We start from the raw sequence: 15,356 nt of genomic DNA on the forward strand, positions 1-15,356 counted from the left end.
ATGGAATAACCACTGTTTTCAAACCCACCTGCTACTACCAGAAATTATTGTCAATGCCTGCCTGAGAGATTATTTTAAAAAGAGAAAAAAGGACACGTGCCTGGGTAGCTTAGTTGGTTAAACGGTCAACTCTGTTTCAGCTCAGGTCACGATCTCATAGTTTGTGAATTTGAGCCCCACATTGGGTTCCACGCTGACAGTGCAGAGCCTGCTTGAGATTCTCTCTCTCCCTCTCTCTCTGCCCCTCCTCTGCTTGCTCTCTCTCTCAAAATAAATTTAAAAAAAAAATAGAGAAAAAAGCCTAGAAAAAAAAGAGTATTTCTTTCACATACACAAAGGTTCCTAGATGTTGGGTCCTAGGTGCCAATAGTGCTTTGCCTGAGTGTTGTCAAGCATCAGAGATATGCTAACCACATGAATATGTACAGCACTGAGATAAACGTGACACATATCTGATTAATAAAACCCAAAAGAACAGTTCCTCTTTTCTAACTTACGGTAAGATCCTAATTAAGTTCTCAGGAGACAGTATATATCTAAAACGCCTCTCTGAGGGCTCCTGGGTGGCTCGGTCAGTTAAGCGTCGGATTTCGGCTCAGGTCATGATCTCACGGTTCGTGGGTTCAGGCCCCACGTCGGGCTCTGTGGTGACAGCCAGCTCAGAGCCTGGAGCCTGTTTCAGATTCTTTGTCTCCCTCTCTCTCTGACCTGTTCACGCTGTCTCTCTCTCTCTCTCAGAAATAAATAAAACATTGAAAAAAATTTGTTTAATAAATAAAAAAAATAAAATACCTCTCTGGAACAGGTAGGATCTTTCCCCGTAACTATGCATCTTTTCGCAAATTAGAGCACATACGGGATGCCTATTTTACCCCTTGCAGGAAGGGAAACTTGAAGAGTTGCATGGAGCCCTTCTACACACCTAGCTGGAAAACTGTTGCTAACCTAGGGATGAACAGTGAATGACTTGCTGAACAAATGCAGGAATCCCAAGAACTCTATTTGCCTTAAAATGACTCATGTGCTTAAAAGGACCCCAGAGCACACTGTGTTTATACCCAGGCTTCCAAAGTGCTGTGCAGCCGTGAGGTCAGGGGAAAAAGGAAGTGTAGTTGGTCTCGGGAGATGGATTCAATCTTGTGGTGGGTAAAAGCCTTTTCCACCTGAAGAGGAGAGGCCGCTGATCTATTTCACCAGTGCCATTAATACATGATGCAATAAAGTCCAAATCCATACCCCACACACAAGTGATGATGCTCCTCTCAGAGGTAAAAATGGAATGAATGCTCTTCCTTCCTCACCCCTGCCTTACCTCCCCCAGCCCAAACATATCTGTAGAAGCAGGGACACTTCTGATTTTCTCAGACCTGCAACAAAAACGCCCTTCCTAATAAGATTAACGGAGAAGGTGGTCATGACATGGAGGCAGGCGGGAGCAATGGCCCCACTCATGCTACCCAATGATCCATAAAACACCACAATCATTCATCAGTGATGTTCGTCAAGTTCATGAAACTCAGCAATACACGGGTCGGCTCTGGCACATTTCCAGAAGGTGTTTATTTCTTGTGGCAGTCATGTGAAAGGGATGAAAATTAACCAAGGAAATGACCCCTCTGACCTCTCTCCCAAACTGTCAACGTGCAAATAATGTGTCATGCCTCCATTTTTGCATTTTCTGTCATTATGAATTTACCGTCAACTCAACTCAGTTCCTGAAGGTCCACACAGTTCCTGCCATGCGCAGGGAATACGTAAACCTTCCCTCCACCGCGGGGCTGATTCAGGTTCGCTTTCGTTAGGAAGACACTGAGCTCCCAGTATTTCGGACAATGCAAAAAATTTGAGGAGAGGCTGAGTGCGACCTGGAGTGTCAAGAAAGGCTTGAAGGGGTAAGACTTGGCCCAGAGGGAGGAACAGAAAGAATTCTGATAGGCTGGGAGAGATGGGAAAAGGATTCGAGGCAAACAGTTCTTTACTAAAAGGCCTTACTAGGGATTCTGAATTTGAGCTTCCCAACCGATGGCCCTAGGAGTGTAAGGCCATAAAAGTAATGAATTTATGAAAACCCAGTACCTCTCAGAATGAGATCCACTAGCATGAACTGAAAAACCAGTGTTGCTGGCAGGAAGTCTGGAAAGTGCAGGAAGAAGGAATAGAGATCTGGCAGTTTTCTCCCAGAGTGAGGAAAGAGCCACACTTTCGGACCAGGGTTGGGAGTCAAAAGACCCAAATTCCAGTCTGTCTCCAGATCGGAATCTGGGACTTGAAGCAAGTTTCTTGAACTTCCTTGGGATCCCCCATTTCCTCCAGTTTTGAATGGAGATCATAATAGGCAAGCATGGAAATTACCTAGTTCAATAGTTGATACACGGTGTTTAATAAACTGTAACCGTTGTTGTGATCAAGTAAAAAGGAAACGTGAAAAGCTTTCCAGTTAGAGCTAAGTGAGGGACTACAGAATTGCAGCGTCTTGGGGGGGACATCTGAGAGTCTGATCTGCCTCGTACTTTTATATACTACATTTTAATCCTGATAGATGGCTTGGGCTGTAAAAATCAAAGCAACGTGGGAGCGCCTGGGTGGCTCAGTCAGTTAAGTGTCTGACTTTGGCTCAGGTCATGATCTTGCAGTTTGTGGGTTCGAGCCCCACGCTGGGCTCTGTGCTGACAGCTCAGGGCTTGGAGCCTGCTTCGGATTCTGGGTCTCCTCTCTCTCTGCCCCTCCCCTGCTCACACTGTCTCTCTCTCTCTCTCTCTCAAAAATGAATAAACATAAAAAAACATTTTTAAAAAATTAAAGCAACATGAGAGATGTCAGTGCCTTCACTCCAAACATCAGGACAGCCTCTGTGGTGCTGCTTTCTAGAAAGCACATCTCACCTTCACAAAACTGAGAGGGAACAGTCACCTCCTTCCATCCAGGAGCCAGGCCAAAAGTCACTGATTAATGCACTCGTACCCTGTCTATAAGAGTCTGAAAATGCGGGCTGGCAACGAACCTATTCAACAAACTCTTAATGAATGTCTGTACGAGACACTGCCATAGATCCTTGCAGGGCCTCTTAATCCAGGAGCAAAAGGGAAAGTTCCAGACTATTATGCACCAGATGCTTTAGATTCCCAATTGCAATGAATCCTCACGGGTCTATAAGAAAGGCTTCATCCCTTTTTGTAGAAAAGAGCCTGGGTGGCTCTAGTCAGTTAAGCGGCTGGCTCTAGATTTCAGCTCAGGTCATGATCTCCTGATTCTGAGTTCGAGCCCCGCATTGGGCTCTGCACTCACTGCAGAGCCTGCTTCAGATCCTCTGTCTCTTTCTTTCTGTTTCTGCCCCTCCCCTCCTTCCTTTCCCCCTCTCTCTCTCTCAAAAATAAATAAATGTTTAAAAAAAAGACATGCATTCTTTCAATTCTTTCACTCATTCCTCACTTACTCATGCTTTTCAAATAAACGTGTGTTGTGCACTGCTGGGTAAAGCACAGGCTAGAGTGACCATTGCCCTCAAGGGGTTTAGAGTCTGAAGGGGAGGAAGACAAACATCTAGCTCTCATAAGACAGACCCGAAGTGTGAGTCATCCAAAAGACACAACGTACCATGGGGATGAGATGAATTCTGGCTGGGAAGTCTGGGAAGGCTTCCAGAAGGGTGCTCCATCAGTTGGGCTAGGATTTGCAGAAAATAGTCAGAGGCAGTGCAGGGATGCCTAAGGAGCATGGAGTTCAGCTGGTAGAAGAGTATCTGTGGCATCTGGGAATGGGGAGCTGTTTGCTGCAAGAATGGGTAGGGAATCTGGTAATCAAGGTAAGTTGGCACAGCTTTGTCAAGGGTCTTGAATGCCAAACTAAGGAGATACCTTTATCATTACATTACCACTACATAGTATATGGTGCTAGGCAATCTGTTAAGGGGGCTTAAAAGGAAAGGGCAAAAAAGAAGGAAAAGAAGCAAGATCTTAGACACAAAGTAAAGCCCACTTGGGCACCTGGGTGGCTCAGTCGGTACAGCCTTGGAATCCTGAGCTCAGCTCAGGTGTTGATCTCAGGGTTTTGAGTTCAAGCCCCACATTGGGCTCCACACTGGGTGTGAAGCCTACATAAAATAATCAATTAATTAATTAATTATTAAAAAGCCTACATAGCACTGGCACAGCCTCAGGCTCCAGACCTCCTAAATGTCACCACAGTGTGCTGAGGGCTTCCCCCCACCCCCCAACTCTATAGGAGCTGGGAGTATCTTTGTCTTAATTTATCATCTTTATAATCAACTTTTACCCTTCCTCCTTCCCTTAAATGGATGCTAGAAATTAGGCAAACATGTAGATTTTGAGGAAATCCAAAGCTCTCTGGGGGGAAGGAGAGGAAATGCAGTGCAACTGCATCAGCCTTAGTCATACAGCCCTGGGTGAGGTCAGCCTGACCGCCCCACTCCAGGTGCATCAGCTGCTACCCCCAGGTCCGATGTGTTTCCATTCACCTCCTTAAGCCCAGTGGTGTTTTGAAGGCCATGGACGCTCTCCTTTTTGTGTAAGGCAAAGGGTGGCCTGACTTCCCACTTATGACTTTGGTTCACTCCAGTGCCATCTTATTATTCTGTGTGGGGGACCGGCTGAACTTCTGACGTCAAGTTCTCTGCCAACAACAACCTCCACCTAACAACACACACACATACGCGTGCAAAGGCACACATGCACACACACACCACCAAAATGTCCCAACTCGAAATTATCTTCCAAACGGACATACGTTTCCCATTTATATCGCCATCCTCATGCCCTGGGCCTGGACAAATTGGTTCCCTCCCCCTCCCCCGCTCCGCCCCACCCCGCCTCCACTCTTCCCTTCAGACACCAGTGTCAACAGTTTGTTTCCCCCTACAAACCATCTACATACGGTGCGGTGCGGCGCTCTGTGCCTCACCACCACATCCTTCTTACCAGGAGCCCTGGCCTCGCCACCAAGCCCAAGGTTCATTGGGCTTTTAAAATATGTTCCACGTTAACTAATATCTATATGCTGGTGTTAAGAGCAGAGGGAACCATCTGGCTACAGCATTAAAAAAAAAAAATGCTGGCTACAGCATTAAAAAAGACAGTGGAAGGGGGATAAGGAGAAACCGAGGTCCCTTAGGCAAGTGAGTTCCCACGCTGCGGGAGCGCTTGGGCGGTGTTCAAAGTTGCCCACCTCATCCATCACAGCTCCTCAAAGACTATTAACTTGCTAGCCATCATCCAACCGCCTTTACCACACCCGCAGCCCCCCGGGACGAGGATAACGCCAGAGGGGCTGCAGCGTGCTCGCGCCACCCCACAGGTAAAGGGCACACAGGCCCGCTATAAAGGCAGGGGCACACGACCGCCCTGAATCTAGCCGGGCGCTCCTGTTGCAAGGGGTGGGTGATTCATCACTGGGGAGAGAGGGGCAGTCAGGAAAAAGGAAAATCGTGGAAAGTCCCAGAGGAAGTGGTAACCGGATTCTGAAGCCTGGCCATAACGCGCACTTGGCCATAGGCACACTGGGCGCCCCTGCTGCCGCTGCTCCCCTCACCCCCCTCCACCTCTCCCTCGTTCTGTCCTCCGAACGCGCGCCTCACCCCATGCCTCCACGCACACCATGAACCTTGGGGGAGCCCGTCAGCTTTGCCCCGCCGCCCACCCACCTGCACAAGGGGACATCTGGGTTCGGGAAGCCTACCAGGGCGAAACGGCGACCCTCCGGGGCGACGAGCTACTGCCCATCTCCCCACCCACTGAATCCTTACTGTGCCATTTGCCCAGTCTGATGGCAGCCCAAGCCGCTGATGGGAGTCGGCTAGAATGCAGCCCAGAGAGAAAGGAAGGAACGCGTTTCGCAAGGACCCAAGATGACCCGCTGCCCCTCCTTGGAATGCCCCACCCCCACCCCTCCAGCCTCGAGTGGGGATGGGGGCGCAGACAGACAAGGGGAGGGAAGCACGCTCGGTCCCTGTCCGCAGCTGCACACAAAGCCCTTCACCTTCTCCTTGCCTTCCAAGCTCCTCCCTGGGCTTCGTTTTTCCGAGGGTCTCGGATGCCCCCTTCGGTGGTCGGCGGGACGGTCCCACCAGCCCTCGCAGCGCCGCCTCCTCCCCGCCCCTTGCCACGGACCCCGGGAGGGAGCTGAGCCCCGGCTCCGGGGGGCGGTCAGAGCCCCCCACGCGCGCGGGGCCCCTGCGCCGCGGGGGAGCNGTCGGGTCTGCGCGGCACAACTTCGCCCAGCCGCTCCGCCACCCGCTCGCGGGCTCACAACCCACCCCCGCAGCGGTCGGCTAGGGTCGCGATCAGCCGCGTCCCCCGGCGGCCGTGAGCCCAGCCGCAGCCACGCTCCTACCTGCGCGGCGAGGAGCGAGGGCAGCGCGCGTGCCGGGGGGAGCCCCNCCGCGGTATATGCGCGAGGACCCTGCGGTGGGAGCGGCCTTTTCTTCGGAAAGGAGGAAGTTTCGGGTGGGTTCGCTTTGAGTTGACTTGTCTTTCCAATAGGTTTTCGTTTTCTTTTTCTTTTTCCTGGTCTCTTTCCTGCTGGGAGTGGATTAAAGAACTTGACTGCTCACCAGGAATGCAGGTTCCTTAAGATCTTGGCGCTGCATCCCTCAGACCATAAGAGCTGATTGTTTCCAGATCCTGACCTGGTGACTTGTTCCCTCCAATGCTGGCGTGGTCCCAGGCGTCTTTTCAAAGAAAGTAATTAAGCTAAGCGATTGAACACAAATTATGTGAATTAGCTCCAAGACACGTAAAAACCCCGTGTGCCGCTGCTGAATTAGGAGCGTGCTGGAATGTCTACTCGTTCACCTTTAGGATTCAGTTTCCTGGGTCCTACAAACGGACACAATGGCCACTGTGTGGCTTCTGTAGAGGGGGCTTAGGGACGGAGAACTCCACTTGCAGCCTGTCCAGAGTCTACAGCATCCTCCACAAAGTCTCGCCTAGTTCTGGAACTGTGTATCCGAGGCCCTTGTGGGAGAAATCAAGGAAGGGCCGCTTGGAGACTAAATGATGGAGTGCTGCATTCTCCCTTCAGGAGACTGAGAAGCATGCGATAAACCGAGCTAGGAAAGGGAGAGTTCTAGCACGCTCTGAAGTGTGTTTGAAAGGTAATCAGAAGGTCATAATTGCCCTGTGTATCCACTTGGCCTTTCACATTTCATGTGCACGTGAATTAGAACAATGGCACGGGGGACTCAGTGTACATTTAAGAAAAGTGCATTCGCTTTTCTTTTCTGCTGTAGTTCTCTTTCTCTCCGAGTACTTGACCACAGGGAGAACATGGGCTGAAGCCATTTAAGGTAGAATTGGTGAGAAGTGTGCATATAGGGTCACCTACCTCCCCGAGGTACATATGTCACTGTGAGCCTGGCATTTGCCAGGCCCCACAAATTACAGCTTCCTATAGGTTTGCAATCTGGTAACATTGTCTTAAAATTGCCCCCTTCACTACCGCCAAGGGGGAAAAAAAGATAATTGATCATCATTTGGCAAATCCAGCTACCCATCTTAGTGTTCAGTTTGAAAAGATGAAACCCTTGCCTGTAGCATTTAACATTGCCTGCTACGCCCTCAGTGAAGCTATTTTCTGCCTTCCTTCTAATATAGCATAGTCTCCTCATTCTCCTACATTTCTTTTTTTGTTTAACATTTATTCATTTTTGAGAGAGAAACAGCATGAGTGGGGGAGGGGAAGAGAGAGAGGAAGACAGAATCCAAAGCAGGCTCCAGGCTCTGAGCTGTCAACACAGAGCCTGTCGTGGTGCTCGAACTCACAGACTGTGAGATCATGACCTGAGCTGAAGATGCGGGGCTCGAACTCACAGACCGCAAGATCATGACCTGAGCCGAAGGCTCAGTCTGAGCCACCCAGGGGCCCCTCCCCCTACATTTCTAAGTTAGCTCAAGATACCTTAAATCTCACTCCTCTCCATCCCATATCAAGCCTGCCCCTGTCTTTTGTTGCCAACCCAGGTTAATTAATTACTTCAAAAGAGATCTATGTAACACTTACTACATGCTAGTCACCATACCTACAGTAGATAGTATGTTAACATTCAGCCATAAGATATTTACTAAGAACAAACTCTGTCTTAACTCTCCAGTTCATACTCCAGTTGACATCCCACAATTACCATATAGTATTTTAGTGCTATAACACAGCCCTAACACCGAGGTTTTGTTCTCAGAGATTGGTGCTCTTACCATAAACTCTTTTGTTCCAGCAAGATCAGGCAGTGGCCAGAGGAGGGAACAAGAGAGACCAGGAAATGCAGACAGTACGTAGGGACTCTCAGCGTGTGAAATTTGGTTGTGAAGGAGTGGTAGCTGAGAAGGAAGTAGGGTCTAAGGGGAAGGCAGTTTCTGTTTATGGGCTTTTTGTTTGGTTTTTAAGATGAGAGCTCCCTGGGGGTGGTTAAATGCTGATGGGAAAGGTCTAGGGGAGAGGCAGAGGGTGAAGACAGAGGAGGGAGAAAGGATAAGAGATCAGGCATTCAACAAATACTTGTTGAATTAGCCAATTCCTGTTACACATCATTGCCTAGATTGAAATGGATAAATTGCACATTCCCAGCTAAGATCGGCAAAGTCTGAGAAGAGGCCATAATGACATTCCTTTCTCCCTGGTCATGCATCCTCCCCTCCCCCTCCTGGTCCTCGAGGGAGGTAACAGGGAGTGAGGGGAGGGAAACCAGGTCCCCCCCGCTGTGGTGGGCTGGCTGTCAAGTTTTCAAACTTCACAGCAGTTCTAAAGGCACACAGTGACTTCAGAAAAGTCTAAACTTTTAACAGTGTGGACTTAATTTTTTAATTAAGCAAATATTTTACCCTTGCCTTTTTCCCCCTTCACTTTAAGATAGATTAGTTAACTATTCTCATCCTTGCCTTTCAAAAGGGGAATTGAACCTGGAGACATTTGCCTACATGTTTTAAGCTTTCAAGTATATGGTGGACACCTCTTGTTTTCTTAGCCTCACAAGCATCCATTCCCCCCCACCTTTTTTTTGGCAACAGCACCTTTGGGGAAATAATCTCCTTTCTGCCTGAATCCTTATGGTTTAGAGAGGAGTAGAGCCCATCTCCACCTCCACTCCAGTGATGGGTACGTAATCAACACCTACCAAGTAATCTGCTCCATTGCTATACAGAGAATAAGCTATTAGAGGAAGCAGAGCTGAGAAAGAGGTGTGTGTGTGTGTGTGTGTGTGTGTGTGTGTCAGAGAGACAGAGACAGAGAGAACACATGCATAAGCAAATCCTTATGATACTGTTTGATCATGCCTGAAGCCAAGATAACCCTAGATTTTTTTGTTAGAAGAGCCAAAACATTCTCTTTTGGGCTTAAGCTATTTTGAGTTAAGTTCTATCCTTGTAGCCAAGAGAGTTCTATACCACTGAGTGTGGGGTGTGGCAGTGCAGATCATTAAATGTGCACTGGCTACATTGAGGAAGGGTGAGATGTGAAAGGACCCCTGTGTACCAGGCTAGGGGATTGGAAATCCTGATGATACGGTAGCCAAAACACGGAATGAAAAGGTCTCCAGGCCTCAGCATTTCAAGGGTGGACTTGTAGAGGTCTTGATTGACAAATGTTCGCATTTTAGAAGGTTTGGACTGCTTGCAGTGTTTATAAAGATTCTAAAGAACGAGACATGCTAGTGTTGAAACTGGCCTCTATGAAGTAGGGAGGAAGAAATTAGAGACGCTGTTTCTCATTCTAGCCCGCAAACCCAAATGGTCAAGAGTCTGATACATTGAGCCATGCCAGGTTGGAAACATGAAATTCTCTGCCCTTTGGCAAAGGCAGGAGGGTAAAAACTGATCATGGAAAAAAGACCGTCCGGGGTCTGCATCAAACTCTTCTTGCTGTGCCCTCCCTGCCTGAGGAAGGGAAGGCTTAACCTCATTTTAAGTAGGGTGACCGTATAATTTATTATCCAAAATGGGACAATTTGGAATGTGGTGAGGGGTGCTATTAATAATTACACCTGAGTGACAGCTCTAAAGCAGGTCACCCTGATTAAAAGAGCTCGCCACTAGGATACAGCCTTGCATCAAGAGGCCAACCTGTCAGTGCTCTTCAGTCCCAGATCATTGTTTCCAATTGCCCCTAGGCAGAGGTCAAGATGGCAGCCATTAAACTGAAAACTGGAAAGTGAATCTAACCCTAAAGATTTTTTTTTTTAATTCGTTTCTAGGAGAGAGAGAGAGACAGCGTGAGCAGGGGAGCGTCAGAGAGAGAGGGAGACACAGACTCTGAAACAGCCTCCAGGCTCTGAGCTGGCAGTCAGCACAGAGCCCAATGCGGGGCTCGAACCCACGAACCGCGAGATCATGACCTAAACGAAAGTCGGACGCTTAACCGACTAAGCCACCCAGGCGCCCCAGGATTTCTCTTAAAAGACAGACAGCTCCAGCCCAGGGTCTAGAGTGTAGACGAACTCCATATTGCTGAGCTACCCCAGCAAGTGCGTGGCCAAAGCAATTGAGTCCTGAAAAGGGAAACCCTCCCCAATTCTCATCATGGTTGTGGTCATGGATGCAAATAATAAGAATCTTTCTCAAGAGGTAACGTGGCGATAGCTACATTGCTCCAAGAATTCCATTCCTTTCACGGCAGGTAATTCTTGCAATTTTCTAATTCGCAGAACTAAATGCATCCTGTAGGACAATCTCCCTGCTTATTATTTCCCCTTGCCTTTGCTTTCAGGTGGGAGTTACCCTATTTTTCCCCCTGCCACTTTACAGTGACTGTGTGGGGAATCATCAAATTTGTAGTTTCGCCATGAGCTGTGAGAGAATAGAAATCACTTAAAGGTCAGGAACCAGGAGCTAGACCTGAAGTTAAGTCTTCTCCCTCTGAGGTGTGGGTGAGTACATTTTCATGTGTGTCCATAATCATTACATGCTATTAAGTTGGGACATTTTAATTTTCTTAACATTTACTTATTATTGAGAGACAGAGACAGAGCATGAGCATGGGAGTGGCAGAGAGAGGCGGAGACACAGAATCTGAAGCAGGCTCCAGGCTCCAAGCTTGACGCCGAGCTCAAACTCACAAACCGCAAGATCATGACCTGAGCTGAAGTTGAACGCGTAACCAACTGAGCCACCCAGGCGCCCCAAGTGAGGACATTTTAAATATCATGTGTATAGAAGAAGGGGAGCCAAGAGATGGCCTATGGTGCGTGGCTATTATTTTTTGATGTCTCAGCTTGCATTTCCGCTTATTTTTTTTTTTTAATGTTTTATTTATTTCTAGGAGAGAGAGAGACAGCGTGAGCAGGGGAGGGTCAGAGAGAGAGGGAGTCACAGACTGAAACAGGCTCCAGGCTCTGAGCTGGCAGTCAGCACAGAGCCCGACGCGGGGCTCGAACCCATGAACCGCGAGATCATGACCTAAGCGAAAGTCGGATGCTTAACCGACTAAGCCACCCAGGCGCCCCTTGCATTTCCGCTTATAACAGTGCCCTCATTTGCCTTCTGAGAAACTGTCCCTCCCACAACTTTAGTCTTGTCTGGAAAAGTCTTTCACCTTCCCCACCTCTACCTCTTTGTCTTGCTGCTCCTGAGGCAGGTCTGTAACCCAGCAGCCCGGTGGTGCTCCCACATCCCACAGACCAGGGATGGGTTCACAATGGGCAGATCCAGAAGCTAAGGTGAAAGAAAACCCTCTTGCTCCGTTGGAGCCACTAATTGAAAAGGCCACATAAATCTGAAGCTGCTAGAGGTTGGAAACCATTACCTGAATGTGGCCTCAACATAGAGAAAAGAGCGGAGAGGAGGGAAAGACAGAGAAAGAAAAAGCAGCTTACCTGAAGTCTTAAATCCAGCCATTCCTAACCTATCCCACCTGTCGGTCATATGAACGACTCAATGCCCCCAACTATCCCTGTGTTTAATCTGATTGAATTGGATGCCCACCTCTTCCACAGATAGAGTTGTAACTAAACGCGGAGATTTCAAGTGCTTTGTGGTGTGGCTCGTCATGTTTTTCGAGAAAGAGGGAGGTGAGCAGAAGACAAGGTTGGACGCACCTGGACCGCACGTCAGTGGAATGTTCTTTTCTCAGGAGGCGCCTGTAGTTGCCCCTGCTAATTCCATCATCCGGGCTGGTTAGGACCGTGGGTGGGAAACTAACCGTCTTCTAGGGTTGAAATGACACGGAACGCAAGGATCAGTCAATGGCTGACTTGGGAGAGATCAGCCGTGTTCTCATCTTTGTATCGGTGCTTTTGCTGAAAAATAAGTTAACTGATATATATATATTTTTTTCAACTCTTACATTTATTGTGGAACCTGGTTTGTTTATTAATAGGTAACATACAACTTAGTTTTTTGTTCTTACTTTTTTGTTTCATTTTCTGGTGGCCTTTCGCTTCTTGTGTTAAGTTGGAAACCTTGTATTCTCTCACCAGGGCCCTCCTCCCTTCTCTTCCCAGAGTCCGATTTCCACCTTCAGCCCCAGTCTCTTTGTGGCTAGATACTCCCCACACTAAACCTAACTGCCGCCTCCTTGTAAAGACCTTTTCAGAACATTCTGCCTACAGGAGACTCCGCTACTTTCCCTCAGGCCTGTGTTTTCCTTCGTGTCTGAAACACTTTAATATAAACTTTGGTCTCCTGTCTTTTGTTTCTCTCCTGCAGCTAGAGTAGAAACTCTGTGAGTACAAAGTCTGTGTCTGTCTGATTCACAGTTTTGTCCCAAGAGTCTCCCACAGTGCTCAGCTCTTACAGCGGGAGCTCAAAAGGTACTTGGTGAACACATCGAATAAAGAAATATTTTTTAAGCATCTGCAAGGAGCATTTATTTTTTTATTTTTTATTTCTAGGAGAGAGAGAGAGACAGTGTGAGCAGGAGAGGGTCAGAGAGAGAGGGAGTCACAGACTGAAACAGGCTCCAGGCTCTGAGCTGGCAGTCAGCACAGAGCCCGACGCGGGGCTCGAACCCACAAGCCGCGAGATCATGATCCAAGTGAAAGTCGGATGCTTAACCGACTAAGCCACCCAGGCGCCCCTGCAAGGAGCATTTAATGTTCACTTGTGGATAACTTCTCTTAGATATTTTTTAAGTAAACTTTCTATTAAAGTATAATGTGTAAAAATGAATATTTCATCAATGTATAAAGGATTCAAATGTTGAAGACTGTCTTATTTCCTGGAGGAGAATTTGGGGATGGGAAAAGTGAGAGTGTTTTCCATCCAATCAAAGGAAGTAGAAGGAGGAAAAGGGGGATGCTTTTGCTGGGGTCAACTTGGCTGAGGGCTAGCTCTAAAATAGTCTGCCTCCTACAAGTGTTTCCCCTAGCGTGAGCCCAAGACTTTGTTTCCTTGCTGGCTTCCAAATAGCCTGGAGCCTCTTTTCCCTCAAGGGTGGGGAGAGAAGGAAAATAAATTGTGAGTCACGGGAAAAATTAGGTTAATAATATAGGCCAAGGTATAGATTTCAGTCACTTCTGTACTCCAAAAACTAGGAAGATATTTAGTTCACTAAGTTTTTAAGACAAATCTGTATCTGATTTAATGGAGAAATTTTATATGGCCCTCCTTAAGATTAGAAGCAGGATATGGGGCGCCTGGGTGGCTCAGTCAGTTAAGCGTCCAACTTCAGCTCAGGTCATGATCTCACAGTCTGTGAGTTCGAGCCCTGCGTTGGGCTCTGTGCTGACAGCTCAGAGCCTGGAGCCTGCTTCAGATTCTGTGTCTCCCTCTCTCTCTGTCCCTACCTCACTGGTGCTCTGTCTCTCTCTCAAAAATAAACATACATTTTAAAAACATTTTAAGAGGCAGGGTAAGGATGCCAAATATCACTGCTACTCTTCAACATGATGCTGGAAACCTATGCCAGACCAACATGACAAGAAAATCAAAGGTATAAGCATTAAAAAAGAAGCAAAAGTGTTATTTTCAGATGATATGATCATCTACATGGAATTCATTATAAACCAAAACCATCTATTTATTTAATATTCACAAATAATTTCCATTTCACAAATAAGGAGGCACTGGGAGGCTACACTAGCCCTAGGCTATTCAGAAGTAAACCTCAGAGGCTGAATTTAAGCCACGAGGCTGGAGGAATAGAAACATTCAGCGTGGGAGTGTGAAGGGAAGAGCCCGGAGCTCCCACCCAGCAACCCTCCACCCCTGCGTGCATTCACTCCTGTGTTAGCGTATGCCTGCACCCTTCGTGCCCAGCACATGGTACTGGGCACGCACAATGACAGCTGCAGGTATGGATGGTGATCTGGTAGAATAACTCTGTGACTAGGCTTACACAGCAAGCAATCAGGGCACAGAAGGAACTGAGCTTGTCAGAGGTTGCTTCCCCAGGGGGTGACACCAGAACTCAGTTTTAGAGAAGAGAAGTAGGTTTTCTACGTGAGAAACGGGGCACTTAAGGTGAGGACAAAGACCTAGGTGCCCCTGTGGCGGGGAGGGGGGTGGGGGCAGGAGGGTCCCACAGAGTGACAGAGGCCAGAGAATGAGTTGCAGGCCCGGGTCCTGAATGACAGTGTGGGCTCTGTGAAAGAGTGTGGACAGGGGATGCACCACCGGAGGAATGAGACAGATTGGATAGAAGAGAGCATCTAGAAGGATAGACAAATTGAAAAGAGAAAATGGCTCAGTCTTCCCAGGTTGAAGGAAGAAGTTGAATTTCCTTCATGTCTACACTCAACATCAAAGATCACTTCCGTTACCATCCATTTTCCTGTAATTTACCACTAGTCACAGCTTTTATGACAGTGTTATGAAAACTTTTCCCTCTTCTGAATACGATTGCATTGAACCTTTAGTCCACTTGACTAGTACCCCCACACACACATCATCTTTTCTCTTGGATCCCTGTGGCTTCATTACCAGGTTTAACATCTCCAATCAACCATGAGGGTCCCCCAGTATGGCTTTAATGAAACAGAAAAGAAAAATCCGTTTATTCAACAAATATTGATGGAGCATTAATAGTGCTAGGATACTGCAGTAAATAAAATATGGTTCCTACTCTGAAGGAGTTTATGGGCTCAGTTATGGGCTGACCAAACAGATGATAATATTTAACACCAGGATCTGCAAACGTTACATGACTGTGTGTGCCAAGCCTTGTTCTTCCATATAGAAATCTGTAGATCATTTAATTATCTGGACAACCCTAGGAGGCAGGTTGTAGGAGGCATCCCCACCATCTCACCCTGCTACTGAGCTGGGAGCCCCACCAGCATGGCTCCTGTGTCTGTGACTTCTCCCCTTCACTTTAACAGCCAAATGACAATCTAGCATCATCAGTGACATGATACAGACAGGTTGCATTAGAGAAATGCACCTAATCCAGTCTGAGGGGTCAGAAACCATTTTCTG

General features: G+C 47.7%; 1 long non-coding RNA gene across 2 annotated transcripts; it reads left to right on the top strand.

Moving 5' to 3' along the window:
* The first annotated feature begins 10,135 nt into the window (after window positions 1-10,135).
* Window positions 10,136-12,793, top strand: LOC144234277 (uncharacterized). 2 transcript variants are annotated; one of them, XR_013335912.1, is made up of 3 exons: window positions 10,136-10,620; window positions 10,711-10,870; window positions 10,964-12,793. It is a non-coding gene; the product is annotated as an uncharacterized LOC144234277 (long non-coding RNA). The 2 variants fall into 2 exon arrangements; XR_013335910.1 differs by having other exon boundaries at window positions 10,711-12,793.
* Window positions 12,794-15,356: the final 2,563 nt, after the last annotated feature.

This window comes from Crocuta crocuta, unplaced genomic scaffold, assembly GCF_008692635.1.
Source record: "Crocuta crocuta isolate KB4526 unplaced genomic scaffold, BGI_CrCroc_1.0 scaffold180, whole genome shotgun sequence".
NCBI lineage: Eukaryota > Metazoa > Chordata > Mammalia > Carnivora > Hyaenidae > Crocuta > Crocuta crocuta.